The sequence below is a fragment of the Delphinapterus leucas genome, chromosome 20, assembly GCF_059928025.1.
Source record: "Delphinapterus leucas isolate spDelLeu-1000000601 "Yukka" chromosome 20, BTC_Dleu_Yukka2, whole genome shotgun sequence".
Classification (NCBI taxonomy): domain Eukaryota; kingdom Metazoa; phylum Chordata; class Mammalia; order Artiodactyla; family Monodontidae; genus Delphinapterus; species Delphinapterus leucas.
Genome location: NC_143148.1, coordinates 37,150,194 through 37,170,974, shown reverse-complemented (window position 1 = coordinate 37,170,974; position 20,781 = coordinate 37,150,194). Strand labels below are relative to the sequence as shown.

The window sequence follows — 20,781 nt, the reverse complement described above, 5'->3', positions numbered from 1 at the left end:
GTGCCTTTTAGACAAAACCTTTCTCTGCCATTTCAAAGATATCTTTTGTTTATACTTTCCCTGCTCAAAATTTTTCCCAGGCTGAGAAATATAATCCCTTGTTAAAGTTTTTCTTCCTTTTTTTAGAAATAAGGCTCAGTTCTGGGTTTTTCTTGTTGTTGAACTGTGTACATCTTTTCTCTTTGCCAGTCACCCAAATGACAGTAGATGCTCGGGCTAAATAGCTTTCTTCTGAAAGAACACTGAAAATCTGTAACTTGTCCACTGGTCTCCAAGGGTGAAGTGTTAGTTAATGATGTGTTTGAGTGTGGATTTCAAATATTGCATTAGAAATGTTTGTTGAAAAAGAGAGAGAAAACTAGATGGAAGAATACAGTTTTAAAGAATTGTCCAGTTAATTTATGAGTTAGATGTCAACTTATATCCAAGTCATTCAATTTCTAAGTCACAGGGACCTACGGCAGATATCTTTCTAATTACTTTATTCAGGGAAACTCTAGACAAGTGAGCTTTATGAAAGCTTTACTTATTCACTTCTTTTTTGTGTATTAAACTCCCAATACTCCCAAGGATGCTGAAACTATGAGGCTGGAGGTGAAACCCAGCAGAATAATCAGTGCCCCAAATAATTTGAGTTTGGGCAAAAAAAGAATTATTTTCAGGTCTGGAAAAGTTGTTTTTAACACAAGTCATTTCTAAATTCAGGATAGTAGAGTGTATCTCATAAGGATATAAAAAAAAAAATCCTTTCTTCAAAAGAGCTCAACCTCTAAGAAGGGGATTTGAGGAATGGTCAGTGGCCCATTCTTTGTTGTAAAGGAACTCAACAAGTTGTGGACACACAGAATGGCCTCTATTTGGCTAAGAAAATCATATCTATCAAAGGGACAAGTATTGAATCCAAGGGCAGGAAGTATCCAGAAAAATAAATTTACATGGGCATCCATTTTTTGACTAAATAGTGAAGTTGTGAAATGGCTTTATACTGAAATTCTAATATAAATAGAGACAGTGGTACTTGTTGAATGAATGAATCTGCCCCGTTTTCCATTTCTTCTGAAAGAACACAGAACAGAGCAATTGCCACTTTCTTCACATCTTCAAGCATAAGAGAGAATATGAAGAAAGTAAACAAGATTGGCCTAACTGAGAGACCAGCCATGGGGTCAGTTTAGCATTTGACTTGTCAAGATTTCTACTCTTGTCAGCAAAGAACCCATAGGGGGCCAGGAGCATGCCAAGCTGAGGACCCTCAGGGCAAATGGGGATTCAGATATCAGGGCAATCCCATGTACACCCAAAACATGGAATCTATAGTACCAGCGGGAACAGACTTCCTGTGCAGAAGCATGTTCTTCATCAGCTGGAGATGAAGTTTGAGTAACTTTTGATGCCAATACTAACCTCAGATTGGTTAGAAGTGGGTAAACATCCAGGTTCATAGCTCCCCACTTGTTTTTGCCCATTTTATAATCTATCCATTGACTGATGTAAAAATGGAGATATACTGATAATCATTCCAGCTTACAGGGAATCAGTGATGATTATCACTGTCGTTGATTGTTGTTGTTATTGCTATTGTTATTTTTTATAATTGTTGGTGGCATAAAAGGCAGGTGAAGAAGAAGCTTGAGGCTGCTTAGCAACAACTGCCCAACTTGGAAGCATTTTGTTTCCAGGCAAGCTAAAGGGGGTCTAGGGCTGTGTTACCAGGAAGGGATGGACAGATAAAGTACCACTTGATGACACAGGCATACTCTAGCTCTGATAGATGTCAGGCAAGTGCTAGTTCCTTGGCATATATGGTTTCACCCAAAGAAGGGGCGATTACTGTTTCAAATCATTTACAACAGGGTTTTGATGCATTATTCAGAAAGTGAGCCCCACACCGTTCTGACTGGAGGTGGACTGGCTCCATAGGAATGAATCTAGAATGTAAGAATCACCAACTGCATTTTTCAGTATCAGTTCTGCATTTTTGCAGTTGTCCCTCCCCCAACCCCTGTCCCCCAACTGGGTTATGGAGAGCAGCTTTCCTCTATCGATGCACAATTGGTTAATTTGTGTAGAAAATTAAATTTCCTGACTAGCCAGAGCAGTGCATAGTTCCTTATAAGTCTAGCAGACAGACTTAGAGCCATTTAACCTTTTTAAACAGAACTAGAGGACACAGATATTCAGGGAACTATCAAGTAACAAATAACAAAGCATGATTTTCTCTTTAGGGCTGTTGTATTTTATATGCTAACAAGAATGTACGCATCTTTTAGGGGAATGTTTACCTTGCCATCCAGCAAGAAATAGGCATTTATTGTGGCATCTGCCATGTTAAAACATGCAGTCATTAATTGGTTGGTCAACTTCCTCTAAGACTCAGCTTCTTTTGAGAGCACATTGTCAAGCTGAAAATATCATGTATATTAAAATTCTTAAAACTAAGCCTATTTCTACGTGTATAAACATATCTGTATCTATATCTATGTCTGCATAAGCCCATCAGGGCAAACAGACAGTGACACAGAGGCAAACTTCATGGTCTTACCATCTCCCTTCCAGGAACATTAATTAAGCATGTGCTACTTTCTTCAGTACCGTATGCCTCTCAGTAATACAGGATACGATTGAGTAAATTATTTAAAAGATGCCATATCTTGAAACTACAGCAGACTGCATTTCAAATCCTGTCACTCCTACTTTCCAGTCAGACAGCTGGTCTCTTGGAATTCTCTGAGACTCAGCTTCCTCATCTGTATTTTGGGATAATATCATCTTTGGAGCTGTTAACACTACCAACTAATAAAGCCACCATAAATTTCATATCTTAACTGCAAATTAAAAACCTAGTACTCATTTCACCTTGCAATAAACCTTTCTCTGCTCCAAATAAATAAATAAATAAATAAAAATAATAAAATAAAATAAAAATAAAATCCTAGTAGTCATTTTAGCAGAGATCCTTCTACTCAAGGTTGCTGACGGTGCAGAATTACCTGTTATCTTTTTATTTAACAGTTACATGCTAAATCGTCCAATTAACATCATTTAGTCTAATTTGCCCTTGCTACTGTGATGAATAGTTACTAGTGAGTGCTTACTATGTGGCAGGGATGTGCTAAATGTATTCAGTTCATTTCCTAACACCTTTATGAGATAATATGTGTACTCTCTTAACAGATGAGAAAACCGAGGATAAAAAGACTAACTTGCCCACTGTCATACAAATAGTCAAGAACGGAACTGTGGTGCATACTTTTTTTTTTTTTTTTTTTCTTCTGGCAGTGCAATGCCTGCTTTCTGTTCCTTTGTCACACTCCCTTTCTTTCCCTATGATCTCTGTGACTCAAACTGTGTCTCTACGTGTTGTGATGGCTTAGCAGGACCAATTTTTTTTCTCAAAATCTTCTTTTATGTGTTTGTTTATTTTTAATTATATAATTTTCAGGTGTACAGCATTCTAGTTCAACATCTGCATACACTACAGAGAGAGCACCACCACAAGTCTAGTCACCATCCATCACCATACAGCAGATCCCCTTCATCCATTTCACCTCCTCAACCCTGTTCCCTTCTTGGTAGCTACTAATCTATTCTCTGTATTTACGAATTTGTTTTTATTTTATTTTGTTTGTTCATCAGTTTGTCTCAGATGACACATATGAGTAAAATCATACAGTATTTGTCTTTCTCTGACTTATTTCACTAATCATAATACCTTCATGGTCTCTCTGTGTTTTCACAAATGGCAGGATTTCATTCTTTTTTTATGACTAATATTCTGTTGTGTGTGTGTACATGTTTGTGTGGCATCTTCTTTACCCATTCATCCGTAGATGGACACTTAGGTTGTTTCCATATCTTGGCTATTATAAACAAGACTGCATTGAATTAGCAGGACCGATTTAATTGAAATAATAAACTATTCATTCTCTAAATGGTCTCATTCAGTCCAGGATGCATACCAGGAAAAAGGGGCATACATGTATCAGGTCTGTGGAATTAACCAGAGTATGGGTGGAGTGTTCCTTTCTCATCAGTCTAGCCCCTTTGTATGGGTTTGTTACTATCGGTTGTGAACCAAATTGTGATTAGGGAGGTAAAGGAAAAAACAACGTTATTGTTATTTGATGAATCAGACATTGTGCTAAGTTTCTATTATGTATCATTTCACTTAATTCCCACAAAAGACACCTATGAAGTAGTCAGTATGATTCCAGCGTTATGGAGGAGACTGAGGCTCTGAAAAGATGCTTCCTGTGCATGTTGACATAGCAGGGGGTATGGGGCCAGGGTTTAAACCCGGGTTTCTTCTTACCACTGATGACTATGTCTGTGCATGCTTTGCTACGTTCTGGTATTTTGCATGAGGTGGGTAGGATAATGACAGCTAATGTTTACTGAGTCGATACTTTGTGATAGACACTCTGAAATGGCATTTGAGGGAGCAAATTGTTTATCCTTAAGGTGAAACTTCCTAGCACAGAGTAAGTGTTAAATACAGGTCAGTGCTTTCATGTAAACCTGCTATGGCTCATTTTTTTCCTCTCAATAAAGTCATGTCAAGTGTATATTTGATTTCACCATGGCTTTGAGTGGCATGTGACTGTTTTTTTAGATAGTTGCTTCCTATTTATTTTTTGCAAAGCATTCTCCGTGAGTAAGACTACATGAGCTGCTTAAAATAAAAGTGGGAATAATGGCCATTCAGCAGGTGAAGCAGGCTGACACATGACCATGGCGGCCACAGTGCTCTGTTGCCCTAATTCCTCTCTTGAATGCAAGTGCCCACTCAACAGAAGACCCTGCTTTTTTTTTTTTTCCTACTTGTATTCTGGCATTTTTATAATTCGCCTCAGTTACCAGGCTTGCTGTTCATGAGCTCTTTTCCTGAAAACACTTCTTATAGTCCTGATGTCCAATGATGCTACAGTGAAAATGCTTCATACTGTAGAAAACCTGGCAATTGTTTGGCGAATAAACTGTGTATCGATTGACTCTCTCCTCAATCTTGCAATAATCCCCCAGAGACTTTGTCTTTTTGTCGTTGTTGTTTTTAATTGTGATAAGGACACTTTACATGAGATCTACCCTTTTAACAGATTTTTAAGTGTACAGCACAGTACTGTTAACTGCAAGCACAGTGTTACACAGCACATCCCTAAAACTTATTTGTCTTGCGTAACTGAAACTTTATAGCCATTGATTAGCAACTTCTCATTCCTCCCTTCTCCCAGCCCCTGGCAACCACCATTCTATGCTTCCATGGCTGACTATTTTAGATACCTCATATAAGTGGAATCATGCTATAATATCCTTCTGTGGCTGGTTTCTTGTACTTAGCAAAATGTCCTCCAGGCTCATTGATGTTGCCGCACATTACAGAATTTTCTTCTTTTTAAGGCTGAATAATACTCCATTCTGTCTATACACCACATTTTCTTTATCCATTCATCTCTCGATGGACATTTAGGTTGTTTCCACATCTTGGCTATTGTGAATAATGCTGCAATGAATGTAGGAGTGCTAATATGATTTCAGTTAGTTTGAATAAATGCCCTGAAATGAGATTGCTGAATTATATGGTAGTTCTATTTTAATTTTTTTAGGAACTTTCATACTGCTTTCTGTAGCTGCTGCACCACTTTGCATTCCTACCAACAGCGTACAAGGGTCTAGTACACGGACTGAGTCTTTTTAAAACAATTAAAACTTGGTCACTTAGTTCCTGTGCACTCTTAGCCAGTTAAAGTTTGTCTCCCAATTCAACAGTACCAGCTTTTCCAAGTCATTTCCCCAAAACACTCACTGTACTGCTAATTCAGCTAATCGTGATTAGTATTAAGTCATATATTCATTTAGTCACATGGCCATTCATTCACATTACTATATATATATATAACATGTTATATATACTATATATTATATTCTATGGCACATATGACTTGTCTATATCCATATCTATATATTTATATCTATATCTATCTAATCTATGGTTTCCTAAGGAATTTCTATAAAGACAGATCCTCTGCCCTCATGGACCTTGTTCTATAGTAAGGAGGCTGGTTAAATAGCCATGTTAAATTCAAGTCTTTCACATTTATCTAACTAACCTTTAAGGCTATCTGAAAATGATAAACAAAACTAGATTATGGAACTTCAGGGTCACATAGAGGAAGAGGTCTCCTAGTTGTCTAAGGAATTGCAATAGAAGCAACCACAGATATCCAGTGATGTTAAAGTGGAAATACCTCACACTCTACAGAACCTAGTATTAATCTGGAGGGTGGACTGTATGTATATAATTTTCTCTCATTTTTTATTCCCTCCCTCCCTTCCTCCCTCCTCCTTCTCTCTCACTATAAAGAGAAGCTTTGGGTAGAAAAAAAACTCCTTTTTTCCCTTAAAGGAATAATAAATAATATGTGATGCAGGGACTTTAGAATTCTGGGACTAGCAAAACTCAGATAATATTATTTATTAAAGCAGTTAGAGCAACCAGTAGAGCAATTAGAGGCAAAAGTTGAAAACTTGTAGATGGAATTTTTGATACTCGAAGTGCATGGGAGAAAATGTTAAAATGGTTTCTTTAGGCATAATAACAAAAGCTAGAATGAAATTAAACAGTGAGAAAGAAACAGTTGGAGTTCAGTGAAGTATATAACTGATTCATAACTAAGGGCTTTATTTCATTATTAGTGGCTCTAAACAGCATCTTTCCTTGCAGTTGGCTCAACATTGTATCTTCCTATAAATTTACCACAGCAAAATAGTTTTTATAATATAAAAGTGCATTTATTCCTGTTAAATTTGGAAACTAGAATATACACTGCCCTTCTCCAAGAGCAGCATCTCCCTAACTGGGCTCTAAGGAACATCACTGGGACTAAAGACAGGGCAGCCAGATCAATTTGAACTCAAGTTTCTTTGCACCAGGATTTCATAGATGAGTTACTTGGCTCAGGGGCTTTGCACTCTTTAAGAAGGAGAGATTTAGCCTTTGAACTTTCTGTAATTTTTCAGAGAATCTGAAACATTTGATGTAAAGGACATTCAGGCTTCTGTGCTGGTCTGTACTCTAGATTCTAATGCATCAAGCATTGCAGATCATTGCAAACATCATGACACTTATTCCTATTTGTGTAGTAGAATATACGTTGCCCCCTTTTCCTTTCCATAGAACCTACTTAAGGGAGGACCCATGACTAGTGAATACTTTAAGTCTATTGCATGAGGCCAGAAGTCAGCAAACTATAGCCTGTGTGCAGAATCTGGCCTCCCACATTTTTTAAAAATAAAGTTTTATTGGAACGCAGCCACTCTGCATTGGAATAGTTGTGACAGAGACAGTATGACCTGCAAAGCCTAAGATATTTACTTTATCAAAGAGTTTGTCATCTCCTACAATAGACTGGTAAGAGCTTGGGTTTTCATCAGTAAGTTGAATTGTTGGTTCTCACATAATTCCAGGATCTTGTTCTGTCTAGCAAACTCCCTAAAGGTAAGATTTTTAAAATATTTTTTAAACTTGGAGTAGTCAAAGAAATTCTTTTATTAGAATCCAGCTGTATATGATGGGGTTGATGTCCCCCACGCTTGCCTTAGAACCCTTGGGACGTTAGTTCTCATGGGGCACCTGACAGTGTGCACTTACGTTGAGTCAGCCAGAAAAATCTGGCTTCATTTAGTGTAGCTTTGGGGAAAATCACCATAACTACCATACACACTGTGAAAGGACATCCTGAAAAAGACTGAGATGCTTACTCTCTTGGACTGGGGAATATATTTGTTTCTTGCATGAATTTCTCATAATACCCTATTTTTCTACCTGCCCTTTCTGTTCTCCAGGCCTCAGTGATGACTATGATACAGGGTTTTTAGAACTGAGGCTGGTGATTGCCTTAGCCAGACTCTGGCCTCTGCAGTTCAATGCCTTGGCAAAACCTCTGACTTGCACAGCAGCATTTCTCTCTCTGAAAGCATGAAGTGGCATGAAATAGAATTTCACTTGGAACAGACTTGCTGGAGTATGTTCAAGAAACTCTAACATGCATTCTCCAATACAAGAGTAGATTTTTTTTTTATTATTATTCTTTTTTTTTGTGGTACACGGGCCTCTCACTGTTGTGGGCTCTCTCGTTGCAGAGCATAGGCTCTGGACGCGCAGGCTCAGCGGCCATGGCTCACAGGCCCAGCCGCTCCGCGGCATGTGGGATCTTCCCAGACCAGGGCACGAACCCGTGTCCCCTGCATCGGCAGGCGGACTCTCAACCACTGCGCCACCAGGGAAGCCCAAGAGTAGATATTTAATGAGTAATACTGGAAATTTTTTGTGGATCTTCAGTCATGCCTATTTAGTGTTTTAGCACAGTGCCCTTCACATATGTCTCATTTACACTGTATTACAGGAACTCTATGAATTACCTGTATTCTTATCCCCATTAAACACATTGGTTGCAGGTTGTTTTCCTGGGCAGTAGATAGAGTTTGAAGTGCAAGCTGTTTGTTAGAGGGCAGCACCTGCGACTGGAAGGGGACAGAAGCAGGCAGACTTAGGGAACAGTAAAACTGCAGTGCGATCCCAGCAAAGCCTTGGCCCAACCCAGTGGGATGAGTATTGATCATCAGAGGAGTCCTGTGTCCTGCCAGAATGGTAGGGCCTTTATCCCTCTGCTGGCTTAATCTCCAGGTAACTCCTGGAGAGGACAATTTCTGCAAAAGAGGCAGATTCTAAGGACCTGCTATCTAGAGGGTCTCCCCTGCCCGCTCATCCTACAGCTCTGGCATCCTTCCTTAAAGGGACATCTGCCCTGAATATGTCCATCACGGACAAGTGCACGGAACCTCTTTACTGGTGGAGTAATTTGCCCAACTTCACGCTGCTAGTCATCTAGCTCCAAACCCACATGTTACCTCCAAATTACAGTGTCTTCTCTTAGGCAAATATATATTTGTTCTACATTTTTAGATGCAAATGCTAAAGCGACAAATTGATTTAGCTCAAATGTTAACCTGTGTGGTACGGTAAACCTGACTAACAATAATCAAAAATTATCAAACTGATGAGAAACTCTGGTCTGAAGTTCAGGAGGAGAGGACTCTGAATGCAGTCCCCCTATGAGCAAGTGGAAGTAGACTGAGCACAGAGAAAAAGAAAAAAAGTTGAAAGAATCTTGAAGTCGTAAACCTGGGGCTCAGATATAAACCTGATGGAAGCCGTAACTTGGGTCTCAGACACTGGCTGAACCTCCCAATGCTGCGCCCTGGAGCAGAGAAGGTTAGCGCCCAGCACCCCGCATGACTCAGACCTGACGCCTGGCTCTCAGGTGACTGCACCTGACTGGGAAGCCCCTGACAGGAGGCCACCCCTCAGGCGTCTCTGGGACCCAAGGAGAGGAGCCCCCAACAGGATGCCCGGCCCTCTGGCAACTCCGTGACAGGATGGCTGCCCAAACTATGTGGCTGACAGGGTCCTGGTGCTCGGGCCTGGTGTCAGGCCTGAACCTCTGAGGTGGGAGAGCCAAGTTCAGGACACTGGACCACCAGAGACCACCGAGACCCATGTAATATCAATCGGCAAGAGCTCTCCCAGCATTCTCCATCTCAATGCTAAGACCCAGCTCCACCCAACAGCCACCAAGCTCCAGTGTTGGATGCCCCATGCCAAACAACTAGCAAGACAGGAACACAACCCCACCCTTCAGCAGAGACGCAGCCTAAAATCATACTAAGTTCACAGACATCCCGAAACACAACACTGGATGCAGCCCTGCCCACCAGAAAGACAAGATCCAGCCCCACCCACCAGAACACGGGCACCAGTGCCCTCCACCAGGAAATCTACACAAGCCACTAAACCAACCTTACCCACTGGGGGCAGACACCAAAAGCAATGGGAACCATGAATGTGCAGCCTGAGAAAATGAGACCCCAGACACAGTAAGTTAAACAAATGGAAAGACAGAAAAATAAGCAACAAATGAAGAAGCAAGATAAAAACCCACCAGACCAAATAAATTAAGAGGAAATAGGCAGTCTACTTGAAAAATAATTCATAGTAATGATAGTAAAGATGATCCAAAATCTTGGAAATAGAATGGAGAAAATACAAGAAACGTTTAACAAGGACCTAGAAGAATTAAAGAGCAAACAGACAAGGATGAACAACACAATAAATGAAATGAAAAACTGTCTAGAAAGAATCAATAGCAGAATAAATGAGGAAGGAGAACGGATAAGTGACCTGGAAGACAAAATAGTGGAAATAGCTACCGCAGAGCAGAATAAAGAAAAAAGAATGAGAAGAATTGAGGACAGCCTCAGAGACCTCTGATACAACATTAAATGCACCAACATTCAAATTATAGGGGTCCCAGAAGAAAAAGAGGAAAAGAAAGGGTCTGAGAAAATGTTTGAAGAGATTATAGTTGAAAACGTCCCTAACTTTGGAAAGGAAATAGTCAATCAAGTCCAGGAAGTGCAGAGAGTCCCATACAGGACAAATATGAGGAGAAACACATCAAGGAACATATTAATCAAGCTATCAAAAATTAAATAAAAAGAAAAAAATATTAAAAGCAGCAAGGGAAAAGCAACAAATGACATACAAGGGAACCCCCATAAGGCTAACAACTGATCTTTCAGCAGAAACTCTGCAAGCCAGAAGGGAGTGGCAGGACATATTTAAGTGGTGAAAGAGAAAAACCTACAAGCAAGATTACTCTACCCAGCAGGGATCTCATTCAGATTCTATGGAGCAATTAAAACCTTAACAGACAAGCAAAAGTTAAGATAATTCAGCACCACCAAACCACCTTTACAACAGATGCTAAAGGAACATCCTTGGGCACAAAACACAAGAAAAGGAAAAGACCTACAAAAACAAACCCAAAACAATAAACAAAATGGTAATAGGAACATACATATTGATAATTACCTTAAATGTAAAAGGATTAAATGCTCCAACCAAAAGACATAGACTGGCTAAATAGATACAAAAACAAGACCATATATATGCTGTCTACATTTCAGACCTAGTGACACATACAGACTGAAAGATGGAAAATGATATTCCATGCAAATGGAAATCAAAAGAAGGCTGGAGTAGTAATTCTTGTATCAGACAAAATAGACTTTAAAATAAAGACTATTACAAGAGACAAAGAAGGACACTACATAATGATCACGGGATCAATCCAAGAAGAAGTTACAACAATTGTAAATATTTATGCACACAGCATAGGAGAACCTCACTACATAAGGCAAATGCTAACAGCCATAAAAGGAGAAATCGACAGTAACACAAAATAGTAGGGGACTTTAACACCCCACTTTCACCAACGGACAGAGATCCAAAATGAAAATAAATAAGGAAACACAAGCTTTAAATGACACATTAAACAAGATGGAATTAATTCATATTTATAGGACACTACATCCAAAAACAACAGAATACACTTTCTTCTCACCTGCTCATGGAACATTCTCCAGGATCATATCTTGGTTCACAAATTAAGCCTTGGCAAATTTAAGGAAACTGAAATTGTGTAAAGTATCTTTTCTGAACACAACGCTATGAGACTAGATAGCAATTACGGGAAAAAAAAACTTAAAAAAAATAAAAACAAATGGAGGCTAAACAATATGCTACTAAATAACCAAGATATCACTGAAGAAATCAAACAGGAAATCAAAAAATACCTAGAAACAAATGACGATGAAAACACGAAGACCCAAAACCTATGGGGTGCAGCAAAAGCAGTTCTAAGAGGGAAGTTTATAGCAATACAATCCTACCTCAAGAAACAAGAAAAATCTCAAATGAACAAACTAATCTTACACTTAAAACAATTAGAGAAAGAAGAACCAAAAAAACCCAAAGTTATCAGAAGGAAAGAAATCATAAAGATCAGAACAGAAATAAATGAAAAGGAAATGAAGAAAACAATAGCAAAGATCAAGAAAACGAAAAGCTGGTTCTTTGAGAAGGTAAACAAAATTGATAAACCATTAGCCAGACTGATCAAAAAAAACGAGAAGACTCAAATTAACAGAATTAGAAATGAAAAAGGAGAAGTAACAACTCACCCAGCAGAAATACGAAGAATCAAAAGGGCTTACTACAAGCAACTATATGCCAATAAAATGGACAACCTGGAAGAAATGGACAAATTCTTAGAAAAGCGCAGCCTTCCGAGACTGAACCAGGAAGAAATAGAAAATATACATAGACTAATTACAAGCACTGAAATTGAAACAGTGATTAAAAATCTTCCAACAAACAAAAGCCCATGACCAGATCGCTTCACAGGTGAATTATTTCAAACATTTAGAGAAGAGCTAACACTTATCCTTCTCAAACTCTTCCAAAATATAGCAGAGGGAGGAACACTCACAAACTCATTCTATGAGGCCACCATCACCCTGATACCAAAACCAGTCAAAGATGTCACAAAAAAAACTACAGACCAATATCACTGATGAACATAGATGCAAAAATCCTAAACAAAATACTAGCAAACGGAATCCAACAGCACATTGAAAGGATCATACACCATGGTCAAGTGGGGTTTATCCCAGGAATGCAAGGATTCTTAAATATACGCAAACAATGTGATACACTGTATTAACAAATTGAAGGATAAAAAACATATGATAATCTCAATAGATGCAGCAGAATCTTTTGACAGAATTCAGCACCCATTTATGATAAAAACTCTCCAGAAAGTAGGCATAGAGGGAACTTACCTCAACATAATACAGGCCACATATGACAAACCCACAGCCAACATCATTCTCAATTGTGAAAAGCTGAAGCAGGATCAAAACAAGGATGCCTGCTGTTACCACTATTATTCAACATAGTTTTGGAAGTTTGAGCCACAGCAATCAGAGAAGAAAAAGAAATAAAAGGAATCCAAATTGGAAAAGAAGAAGTAAAGCTGTCACTGTTTGCAGATGACACTATACACAGAGAATCCTAAAGATGCTACCAGAAAACTACTAGAGCTAATCAATGAATTTGGTAAAGTAGCAGGATATAAAATTAATGCACAGAAATCTGTTTCATTCCTATACACTAATGATGAAAAATCTGAAGGAGAAATTAAGGAAACATTCCCATTTACCATTGCAACAAAGAATAAAATACCTAGGAATAAACCTACCTAACGAGGTAAAAGACCTGAACTCAGAAAACTGTAAGCCACTGATGAAAGAAATTAAATATGATACAAACACATGGAGAGATATACCATGTTCTTGGATTGGAAGAATCAACATTGTGAAATTACTGTATTACCCAAAGCAATCTACAGATTCAATGCAATTCCTATCAAACTACCACTGACATTTTTCACAGAGCTAGAACAAAAAAATTCACAATTTGTATGGAAACACAAAAGACCCTGAATAGCCAAAGCAATGTTGAGAAAGAAAAATGGAGCTGGAGGAATCAGGCTCCCAGACTTAAGAATATACTACAAAGCTACAGTAATCAAGACAGTATGGTACTGGCACAAAAACAGAAATATAGATCAATGGAACAGGATAGAAAGACCAGAGATAAACCCACACACATATGGTCACCTTATCTTTGATAAAGGAGGCAAGAATATACAATGGAGAAAAGACAGCCTCTTCAATAAGTGGTGCTGGGAAAACTGGACAGCTACATGTAAAAGAATGAAATTAGAATACTTCCTAACACCATACACAAAAATAAACTCAAAATGGATTAAAGACCTAAATGGAAGGCCAGACACTTTAAAACTCTTACAGGTAAGCATCGGAAGAACACTCTTTGACATAAATCACAGCAAGATCCTTTTTGACCCACCTCCTAGAGTAATGGAAATAAAAACAAAAATAAACAGATGGAACCTAATGAAACTTCAAAGCTTTTGCACAGCAAAGGAAACCATAAACAAGACCAAAAGACAACCCTCAGAATGGGAGAAAATATTTGCAAATGAAGCAACTGACAGAGGATTAATCTCCCAAATATATAAACTGCTCATGCAGCTCAGTATCAAAAAAACAAACAACCCAATTCAAAACTGGGCAGAAGACCTAAATAGATATTTCTTCAAAGAAGATATACAGATTGCCAACAAACACATGAAAGGATACTCAACATCACTAATCATCAGAGAAGTGCAAATCAAAACTACAATGAGGTATCATTTCACACCGGTCAGAACGGCCATTGTCAAAAAATCTACAAACCATAAATGCTGGAGAGGGTGTGGAGTAAAGGGAATCCTCTTGCACTGTTGGTGGGAATTAAATTGATACAGCCACTATGGAGAACACTATGGAGGTTTCTTAAAAACTAATAATAGAACTACCGTATGACCCAGCAATCCCACTACTGGGCATATACCCTGAAAAAACCATAATTCAAAAAGAGTCATGTACCACAGTGTTCATTGCAGCTCTGTTTACAATACCAAGACATGGAAGCAACCTAGGTGTCCATCGACAGATGAATGGATACAGAAGTTGTGGCACATATATACAATGGAATATTACTCAGCCATAAAAAGAAACAAAATTGAGTTATTTGTAGTGAGGTGGATGGACCTAGAGTCTGTCATACAGTGTGGAGTACGTCAGAAAGAAAAAAAGAAATACCATATGGTGACACATATGTATGGAACCTAGAAAAAAAAAAAAAGGTTCTGATGAACCTAGGGGCAGGACAGGAATAAAGATGCAGACATATAGAATGGACTTGAGGACACAGGGAGGGGGAAGGGTAAGCTGGGACTAAGTGAGAGAGTGGCATTGACATATATACACTACCAAATGTAAAATAGATAGCTAGTGGGAAGCAGCTGTGTAGCACAGGGAGATCAGCTCAGTGCTTTGTGACCACTTAGAGGGTTGGGATAGGGAGGGTGGGAAGGAGACACGAGGGAGGGGATATGGGGATATATGTATACATATAGCTGATTTTCTCTGTTATACAGCAGAAACTAACACAACATTGTAAAGCATTTATGTTCCAATAAAGATGTTAAAAAAAATTATCACACTGCATGTATTGATCAACTATTTTAAAACAAGTGATCTAAGATGGAAAAATAGCATAAGAAGCTTGAAAGAAAAAAAGGGCTGATCTGGGATTTTAAAAGTTTTTATTTATTTATTTATTTCTGATTGGTGAAGTCTCTGTTCCCTCTAGGGTACAAAAATAATAATGTTTATATTCTGAGAGAAACAAAGCTGATTGTATAGGCTGAGCAGTGTTATCTAACATTATTACACTCATAAGGCAAAATAAATCCCCTATTATGCATCCCAACAAAGGGAGACTGGTACTCTTGTCTTATGTTCAAATATTTATGGGAGTCATTTCAACCAAACCTTTATGTTTCCTTATATTTCTACATTCCGATTTGACACAATATGTTATACAACCTTGCTTTTGATAAAGGACAATCAGATTTGACTTAGTGTTGCAGAAGAAAACATAATATGGCATATTTAAGAAGAGAATGTGTTAAAAATGGAGAAGTGCCATCTCCATCCGTCTATCAAACGTTTATTAGATCGCTCCTGTGTGTTTGTAGTCAGTTTGCTGGGGAATGGCATAGGCTTAGTTGAAGTTCCTAAAAATGGGCCTCAGGATCCAAGTCAAGTTTGGGATGGTCACCTTAAATACTTTTGTCCCCCTAGAAAGATTACATCTGGTTGAATACTGAAATGGTGTGCTTGTGTTATTTCTGTTGTGATAGACAAGCAAACTATTTCAGTATAAATGCATTTCTAGTTCTTAAGAGTTAAGAGGCCACATGTTGTTTATCTCTTAATTCCCAGCACTTACCATATGTCTTTTGCATTTACTGAGCCTGAATGTCCAATTAAAATTTCTAAGTGTATATAACTTTTGACATTTTCAAAAATCGTGCTTCAATATAGCTGTGCACTACTCTTTTATTATTTCTTCATGTGCATGTTTTCCGTAAACACTTATTTTTCCATATAATAAATGGTTTTGACACAAATGGGACAAACGTATAATCAAATACCACCTTTCTGATAGCTATTCAAGAAGCTATTCTTGACTAAGAATTTATTAAGTGTCAGATACTGTGGCCAGGATATTATACTTATTATCTCACTAACTTAATGACTGGGGAAAAATGTATATTATCTTCATTTTACAACTACAAACACTGAGAGTCAAGACATTTTATTTGGGCTACACAAGTAATTTAAAGAGAGGATTAACTAAGAAATTAATATACAGGGCTTAGCAGAGAGGCTGAAAATCAGGAAGGCCACAATAAATACATTGAATATAATATTAAATCTTAATTCTGCATGTGGCCCTATGGCCCATACTGCTACACAATGATTTGTTTTTCTGTCTCACACCATCTCTGTTTTATTGTCCATGTAGCATTCAACTTTGAATGTCCTTTCTTATAGAGAAAAGTCATTATTGGCATGATTGACAGCCCCCAAAAGATATCTAAGGCAGTTAAAGGATACTCTTCACTGCTAGATTTCCCCTGACATCCTTAAGTCACTGTGAGCCTACAGAGATTCATGGGAGTTGGTTGGGATTCCTGTCACTTGGTGAACAGTGAGCGTCAAGGTCATCATGGGTGTAAAAGAGTTTATCCTCATAACTCCTAATCTCCCATCATAAAAAACACACACCAGAGAGAAATATCACATAGCTCCTGTAAATTCCAGATTACATTTCTGGAAAGAAATATTTAATTATATTTTGCTAATCTTTATGTGAAGTTTTTGACCAGTTTGGTGTATTGGTGATTAATTAGATAAATATGGTTAAAAGAAGACAAAAGAGAATTGATGTCTAATTTGAAAGCAATGTAGATTAATAGAAGAGGTTATGAGCCTTCCATAAGGGTGTTTCTTCAAGATTCCTTAATGTCCTTTACTTCCCACATCCAAATAATAACCGTGTCCTATTTATTTTAGTTCCTAAGCTCGAACACCATCATCTCTCATGTGAGCAGCTACAAACAGCCCCATTTGCCCATCTCCCGCCATTTGATATCCACACAGGTGCCAAAGTGACCTCTAACTCAGTTTAGATCTCTGCTGATACAGTAGCCACTAGCCACATGTGGCTCTTTGAATGCAAATAAAATGAATTTAAATTAAATACAATAACAATTTCAATCCCTCAATCACACTAGCTAGATTTCAAGGGCTAAATAGCCACATAGAGCTAGTGGTTACCATCTTGGACAGCACAGAGCACATTCCTACATCACAGAAAGTTCTATGGAATCTGGCTGTGGTTTAGGTCATATCACTCTCCTGCTGTATTTTTTTCAAGTGGCTTCCCATCTCCTACAAGTGAAAAAATGAATTCCTCAGCACAGTTTCCAAGGCCCTTCCTGATGTACCCCTTGATGCTCTCCCTCCACTGAATCTTGAACTTCAACAGTACTATCCTTCGTTAAAGTCTTCAAACATACTGAATATCTTCCTAACTCAGACTTTTCATATTTGCTCTTTCTTTTGATAGGCATATTTTAATAATATTCTATACATCTCCTCCCTTTTCTTTTCTTCTTCATGAATACATCACCGTTAACTTTACAAAATCTTATTTTCTTTCATTGTCTTTCTCCAGATATAGACTCAGTTACATGGGAGCAGGCAAGGCCATGTCTGTCTTGGCAACTAATACAATGCCTTGTACATGAGAGATATTCAATAAAGAGTGAAGGAAAGAAGGATGGAAGAGACAAAATAAAAGAAAGGATGGGGAAGAAATGATAGGTTGCTTATCTGTCAGAACTTTGCTCTCACCACACCTAGTCTGGTCCTTTAATTGTCTAGTTTCCTAAACAAACCCAAACTCAAGATTTTCTCCATGCATTTCTTCCTGCTGAGGATGCTCTCCCTACATATTCTGCCTGGAAAAATGCTACTCATTTTTCCTGTCCCCAGACAGATGCTGCCTCCTCTTGGTGTCATCTCTGACCACACCTTCCCTTTCGCAGGCACATCTAGGGACCCTCACTAACTGCAATGTAAGCATTACTTTATTACAGAGCTTGCTACTTTTCATTGTAAATAATGAGAAAGTCATAGCCAGTGTGTCTGAGAGAGGAGGCTTTGTTCAAGCATTAAGCATCATACTTGACCAAAAGAAGCAGTCACTAAGCCTTTATTGAAATTAAATAAAAATTAAAATTTTACATTTAATCTCTTAAATGTAAAACTGCATTCAATTTTTTCATATTTTTCCCATCATATCATATTTAGAGTTCTCAATTATGAATGATTATTTTGATGACTCAGGGAGAAAATTAGAATTTCTCCAAAGATATTACATAAATATTAAAGAATTAATCATGAATCAAATTTTATCTGGGACTCACTGTAGAAAAATCTATTTTCGGTTCTGTGGCTGCAGAAATTTACACATGAGATTCTGGCTTTATGATGCTATCCTTTCAAGGCGTGAGTGGAACAAACTATAAAACAAAACACATACTCAGAAAATGGGATGTTATTTGAACCAACAGATTTGGAATCTGAGATTTCTATATATGACCCTAAATAAATTAAAGTATCTGAGGATGACTGTGGTGGATAAATCTGTTTCATCCTTTGGGTGAAAACAGCCTTATGTCTCTCCACATGGACACCAAATAGCAGAATCTTTCAAATATTTTGTTATTGTTGTTTAAAAATACCTAGATATTTGGCAGAGTATCTTCTACAAATAATGATAAATATTCCATGTAAAGCCACTTTTAAAAAGCAAAAGGAAATTTACAGTGCATTACTTAATTTGGGATTTACCTTAAACTTTAAAAGAAGGCAATCTTATTGTTCTCATTTTTCAGTTGAAGAAACTAAGGATGGATGTATAAATTGGCCTAGCAGAGAAGTTAGGAGTAAAAGGGTCTTTCTCTTGAAAAATCATCAGGGGTTTCACAAATATTGTGTTAGAAATAATATAGTCCAGAATAACTTTTTTAAAAGAAACTTGTTATTTATCTTTATCTGATTATTAAGATAATCAGTGTATCTCCTGGGTACACTCCAGACTTTAATCTGCACCCTTCCAATGTGGCACCAAAGTCATTGGGAGTGAAAAAGACTCCTTGATAATGGGAGCTTGGTTCTGAAAATCCTTAAAATATTCTTGATATTAGAACATCACAGTCTGATGTTCTTTATTGCAAACAAGAAACAGAAATTCAGCAGGGACAGAGGGTCTCTGTAGGTACGTAGTATGGGGGTGAGATTGGAAAGAGGGAGTAGGAGATGCTTTAAATGAATAAATGAATGAATGAATGTATAAGTACATATAATATTTGTATGCTGACAATAAAATCTGTCTTATGTACACACACATACACACAAGAGATGGGATTTTGTGCCAAGTGTTGGTATGAAATGTAAATAGTTGGGCTGTGATAATTGAGTAAACATATGACTCAGGTAAAAGTTGTAATTTAATATAAACAGTAGCAGCAATACAGAAAGGGTGCTATTTTCCAACACAGTAATATCCAGTTGTCCATTCTGACCTACTCTCAACCACTGCACCAGTGACATCTTATGTTAACTTCTGACCTCTGCAAACTACTCTTGATTGAGTGAACTGGTGGCAAAGTTTGTGTTCATGGTAAGAGTGCAGTAGGTTAAATTAGATCTCCAAAGTGCTTAGCATCTAGGTAGGAATTTCCTTGCATCCATAGCCTTACCTCCACAAAGTAAAATGATGAAGTCTTTAGGATTTATTTCTAAGACATACTACCGTAGGTTAGAGGAACACTAGCATTGAAGAAAACCAGGGTATTTGTTGGAATAAAATGGGAAAGTTTAAATAGGGCATCTGTGAATACTAGTTATCAAGGGTGATGCAGTTTCTAAAACATATCCATTGTTTTAGAATAAGAATGTCTATTTCCAAAACGTCCATCATTAGAGTTGACGTTAACATAACCCAAGGGGCCTGTTTTTTCAAATACCACTCCACACTGTGTTAATAAGAAGTTTCTTCTTATTGTGGCAGGAAGATGACTCTCCAAAATATATTCTACTCTTTTGCAATGAGGTCTTTTGTCTAATTCATCTTAAGTAAATCTGCAAAGGAATAGCAAATCCAACAGATGCATATTTAAGAAATTAGAATGGAGACTTCAATACTGGAGATACAAATCCTATGACTTTTATTTTTAATGCAGAATTAACTTTTTTTTAATAGATTTTATTTATTTATTTATTTATTTATTTATTTATTTATTTATTTATTTATTTATTTATGGCTGCTGCGTTGGGTCTTTGTTGCTGTGCGCGGGCTCTCTCTAGTTGCGGCGAGCGGGGGCTACTCTTTGTTGCAGTGTACGGGCTTCTCATTGCGGTGGCTTCTCTTATTGCAGAGCACGGGCTCTAGGCGTGCGGGCTTCAGCAGTTGTGGCTCATAGGCTCAGTAGATGTGGTGCACGGGCTTAGTTGCTCCGTGGTATGTGGGATCTTCCCGGACCAGGGTTTGAACCCACGTCCCCTGCATTGGCAGGCAGATTCTTAACCACTGCGCCAGCAGGGAAGCCCCCTATGACTTTTAAGATATAAATTAGAAGACATTGAAATTTTCAGTAGATATAGTAGGAACCAAATTCATGCTTTATTTTTTTTTATTTTCTTATCCCGTCTACTCTTTTTTCTCATATTTCTTTACCACCATGTTTCACACATAATAACAAGCCATGCTCAGTAAATGTTTGTGCATCTTTCCTATTGTGAGCTGTTGAATAACTGCAGTACAAAATTCCA

At 37.8% G+C, this 20,781-nt stretch overlaps 1 protein-coding gene across 1 annotated transcript in view; it reads left to right on the top strand.

Annotated features, from left to right (window-relative positions):
* Positions 1-20,781, top strand: part of CDH8 (cadherin 8) — a 172,668-nt gene that overhangs the window by 16,496 nt on the left and 135,391 nt on the right. The gene's annotated exons all lie outside the window — the stretch shown is intronic.